The 5,286-nt window shown below is 38.7% G+C and overlaps 1 pseudogene; it reads left to right on the top strand.

Annotated features, from left to right (window-relative positions):
* Window positions 1-2,556: 2,556 nt before the first annotated feature.
* On the top strand, window positions 2,557-2,874 carry LOC102864222 (annotated as a pseudogene).
* The last annotated feature ends 2,412 nt before the right edge of the window (window positions 2,875-5,286 follow it).

Genomic DNA, 5,286 nt, shown 5'->3' on the forward strand with positions numbered 1-5,286 from the left:
TGGTGCTGGGGAATGCAGAGTGCCAAGGAAAGAGAGAAAGAACCTCAACACGATGAAATGCCCCTGTCACTAGAACAATGGGCTTGAGCATGAGAGAGATCGTGATAGGGTGGGGTTCACCTCTATTGCTCATGGAGTTTCTATGAGTCATCGTATACTTCATAGCACATAAGAACAACAGTCTATGGCGCCTTTCAGGTCTCCATTATTTCTTACTGTGAATTGTTCCAATCACGTCTCTGGGAGTCTAAATGAACTCAAAAGCAATAGATTTGTCTCAGTTTGCTGTATATGCCTATGCCGTTGTTGTTTTGTACCATTTAATCAAGCTGACTGACTCACAGTTGACCCTTCAGTAGGTTTTCAGAGGCAGTAAATCACATGAGAGGAAACTGACTCTCGCTCGCTCGCTGAGCAGTGGTTGGATTTGAACCATGTGCTTTTGAGTTGGCAGTGCAACTCCAGAACTCCCTGAATATGTGTATGTTGTTGTTTGCTTCAAGTTAGAATTGACTCAGAGCTGACTCTCCAGCAGCTTTTTAAAGGCAGTTAATCACATCGGAGGAGATTGCCTCGCCACTGGAGAGCAGATTGTGGATTTGAACAGTGCGTCTTTGGGATTGCAGCTCAGCTTCTTATACCAAACCACCAGCTCTGTTTCATTCTATCTCTCAACTTTCTTCCCCTTTATCTTTCTGAGTTGTTGTTAGGTGTTATCATGTATGACTCATAAGGACCCTATGAACAGCATATCTGAACCCTGCCCTGGACTGTGTGTCCTCACAATCTCTGACATACTTGAGCACTTTACAACAGCCACTATGTTAATCCCTCTAGATGGTTCTTTCACCAATCCTCCATGTTTTCAAGTATGATGTCCTTCTCCAAGGAATAGCCTCTCCTAATAACATGCTCAAAATACGTAGAACAAAACTTTGTCATCCTTGCTTCCAAGAAGCTTTCTGGTTGTAATTTTTCCAAGTCGTTCTTTTTGCAGTCCATGGTATATTCAATACTTTTATCCAACCCCACAAATTAAAGGCATTGATTCTTCTTCTGTCATCCTAATTCATTGTCTAGCTCTCAGATGTATAGGAAGTGATTGAAAAGTTATGGCTTGAATTAAATACAAATTAGTTCCAAAACTGACATTGTTGCTCCTCAGTAATTAAGAGAGTTTCCTGACTACAGATTTGTTCAAAGCAATACATGTTCCAATTAATGACTCTAAGGGTGTTTGTGAATTCAAGTAAGATGAAATAGTTGATGATTTCGATCTTCTTTCCGTCTATTATAATGTCTGTTGGTCCATAGTGAGGATGTTTGTTTTCATGGTGTTGAGCTATAATCCATATTAGAGGCTGTGTTCTTTATCTTCTGCAGAAAGTACTTCAAGTCCCCCTCTCTTTCAGCATGTGAGGCTGTAGTATCTGTTTAGCATAGGTTGTTTATGAGTCTTCCTCTGTTCCTGATGCCACATTCATGTGTGTGTGTGTGTGTGTGTGTGTGTGAGAGAGAGCAGACACTCTTATACACAGTATTAACAAAGGAAGATTTCACATTTTAATTTGCTCTCAAGCAATAAATATGTTTTGAGATTTTTTTTCATCTTCCAGGTTAAAACAGTCTGAAAATTTCAAGATTAATTCCACCATAATGAAATTTACTTCCCGTGTTAAGTTAATGAAAATATGTTATAATTTTACACAGATATTTATCACATGTATGTTCTACTATAAACCATCAACTTCTCATGACCACTCATTTATGGTGTAAAAAAAAATCATCTAGTGGGGGAGGGGAACCCCCACCAAAAACACATACCCGTATTGAGTACACACATACACAATTACTTTCCTGTCTACTATTGTTTATTCCAAATACCAAAAGAAAATTCCAGGATGTGGTATTCATGAATACTTAAAGGATAGTCTTTAAGGCATAAGGGCAATAATTAATCAATGCATTTATTTAAAGTGACTTACACAGTATCTGGAGTTTACTTCCTGCTCAATAAACCAGGTGCTGTAAGTAGCAGTCTGCAAGCTGTATTTGTCCTTTGCATGATGGTCTGTCTTTTTTTCCCATGGAATATAGAATTTTGGGAAGAAATTTGAAGACTGGCTAATTCATTATAAATATCTGGATCAGCAGATAATTAAATTATTTGGACCTATAATTCTAGGCTGCCTCTCGTTCAGGCAGGCAGTGTCTGTTTTTCTGGCTGGCACGGGTCCTTACTAGTTCATCTCCAGCACTCTGCTACCTGCTATCCCCAGCGTTTTGCTTGTCTTTGTTTTTATTTTTTTTTTTTTATTTACAACTTCCTGGAAGTATTTAATATTGTATTTTGCCAAAAAGCAGTATTTTTAATAAACTGAATTCGTCTATAACCGGCTAAAACATAACTCTAGCTAAAGAGAACTCAGAGAAGGAAACAAAAAAAAAAAATACCATTTACAGTAATCAACCACAAACTGAGAAATTTGAGCCTAACTAGAGACACAAAAGACCTATACAGCCTTCCGCCGCGGCAGCCATCGACGTGCAGCAGCCATGGCAGTGCGCTACCCTATGGCCGTGGGCCTCAACAAGGGCCACAAAGTCACCAAGAACGTGAGCCAGCCGAGGCACAGCCGCCGCCGCGGGCGCCTCACCAAGCACACCAAGTTCCTGCGGGACATGATCCGGGAGGTGTGTGGCTTCGCACCCTATGAGCGACGCGCCATGGAGCTGCTCAAGGTCTCCAAGGACAAGCGGGCCCTCAAGTTCATCAAGAAAAGGGTGGGGACACACATCCGCGCCAAGAGGAAGCGAGAAGAACTCAGCAATGTCCTGGCTGCCATGAGGAAGGCAGCTGCCAAGAAGGACTGAATGTGCCCCACTGTCCACCAAAGCCCATCTGATGTATTAAAGTGTAACCAACAACAACAACAAAAAAAAGACCTATACAAAGACAATTACAGAACATTTTTGGGAGACATAATAAAAGACCTAAATAAGTGGAAAAAAATGTGCCCTGTTCATGGATAGGAAAGCTCAATATTGTGAAAATGACAATACTACCAATAGCAATCTATATGTTCAACACAATCCCAATACAGACAGCACATTCAGTTTTCAAGGAAAGCAAAAGGCAAAATGGAGAGGAAAGAGATCCTGAATTAGCACAGTCATTCTGAAGAAAAAAAAAATGAAGTGGGAGGCATAGCATTCCCTGATCTCAAAACCTACTACACCGCAGTAGTAAACCAAACAGCATGAGACTAGTACAATGAATGACAGTCACTTAGACCACTGGAACAGAATTAAGAACCCAGAAATGGACCCATCTATTTACAGTCAGCTGATATTTGACAAAGAAATAAAACCAATCAAGTGAGGAAATGACACAACCTGTTCAACAAATGATGTTGGCAAAACTGGATTGCTACCTGTAGAAAGCTGAAACAGGATCTGCAACGTGTACTGTACACCAATATCAAATCAAGGTGAATCAGAGACCTTGAAATAAAGCCCCAAACCATAAAACTCATAAGAGACAAACTGGGATCATGCTTAGAAGATCTAGTCTATGGTGTAAAGGGATTGCCAAATACAGTCAGAAACGCACAATCTGAAGAGGATAACACTGATGAATGGGACCTTCTGAAGAGTAAATCTCTGTGCTCATCAAAACCTTTTCTCAACAGGGTAAAAAGAGAACCTACTGACAGGGAACAAACTTTTGACAACGCTGTCTCAGACAAGGGTCTCATCATGAAAGTTTTCATAGTTCTATAGGACCTCCAGAAGAAAAAGAGTGATATCTCTACTACAAAATGAGTTAGAGACATGGAAAGACTTTTCAGAGGAGGACATTTGGATGGCCAACAAACACATAAAGAAATGCTCAAAATCACTGGTAATAAGAGAGATGCAAATCAAAACCACAATGAGATACCATCTTATCCTAGTATCAGTGACAAAGCTTAACAGAGCAGCAAGTAATAAATGTTGGAGAGGATGAGGTGAGATAAGAACTCTTATTATACACTGTTGGTAGGACTGTAAAATAGTACAACGACTCTGGAAGGCAGTTTGGTGCTTCCTCAACAAGCTTAACATAGAAATTCTATATGACCCAGTTATTACACTGATGGTGTATACTCTGAGAAAATAAGAACTGAGGTACAAACAGAGATTTGTACACCAATGTTCATAGCAGCATTATTCACCATCGCAAGAACATGGAAACTTCCCAAATTCTAACCACAAATGAATGGATTGATAAATTATGGTATATATACTATGCAGCACCCTGGAGCAATTATTTTATAAATTACAATCTAACATGGGAGGGACTGGAGAGTATATATGCTAAGTGAACTCAGTCTCATAAGGACAAATACTGGATAAGACCATTATTATAGAATGAGTATGATGATAGGTCACACAATTTGATGAGATAGAGGGACAAATGGGTAAAGGAAAAGGAAAAGATCCAGTGCGAAAAACAATGTATATGAACTTTGTATATAAATCAGTATAAAATTTTAAAAAATAAGAAAAGGATTAAAACTATGAATGGTCTAATGAGTTAGTATTTAATAAATAAGTACTCGCAATTGGTCTATCATTAAGAAGCTCGTGTAGAATAGCACATATCCAAAAATATGCCATTTCAAATTTACCAGCCACTCCACAGGAGAGGAAAGAAATAAAGCCTAGGGGACTTGCTGGAAGCAGGGGAATTGGTGAGTGTTTTGTGCTACATCATTAAGTACCTCACAAATATCTGTGCTCTCTATTCTTTGATACATATTTCACCTGCTTTTCCGAATCTCTTAACATTAGATACCCCACATCAATTCCACTGCCTTGGGATTTGAACCCTAACCTTTTGATTAGAAGAGCAGGATACAGACAGCACCACCAAACCTCCTTTGGCCATTGGATTAGGACATGCAATTGAGTTCTGGAAAGTTTGAGGACTAAAAACATCACATGGAAAAAGATGAGAATATTGATAACAGTGTTGTCAGTTGTCATCAAATAGGTTCAGCCTTCTACAGCTTTATGTACAACAAAACAGAATGTTGCCTAGTCCTGCTGTAAGCCTATGGTTGTAATATCATCTGAGAAGTTTAGACTTTGTTACATAAATCTATGGAGACTTGTAAGGTAATAAATTATAATTAGATAAATTATATGTTATAACACTAATAATATATATTATATAATAGATTATAACATTATGTAATACATATTATGTATAGGTATAATATTTTGGACATGTTGTGAGGA

The sequence above is a fragment of the Elephantulus edwardii genome, unplaced genomic scaffold (assembly GCF_000299155.1).
Source record: "Elephantulus edwardii isolate Elephantulus edwardi_28Jun2011 unplaced genomic scaffold, EleEdw1.0 scaffold00004, whole genome shotgun sequence".
In the NCBI taxonomy this organism is placed as follows: Eukaryota; Metazoa; Chordata; class Mammalia; order Macroscelidea; family Macroscelididae; genus Elephantulus; species Elephantulus edwardii.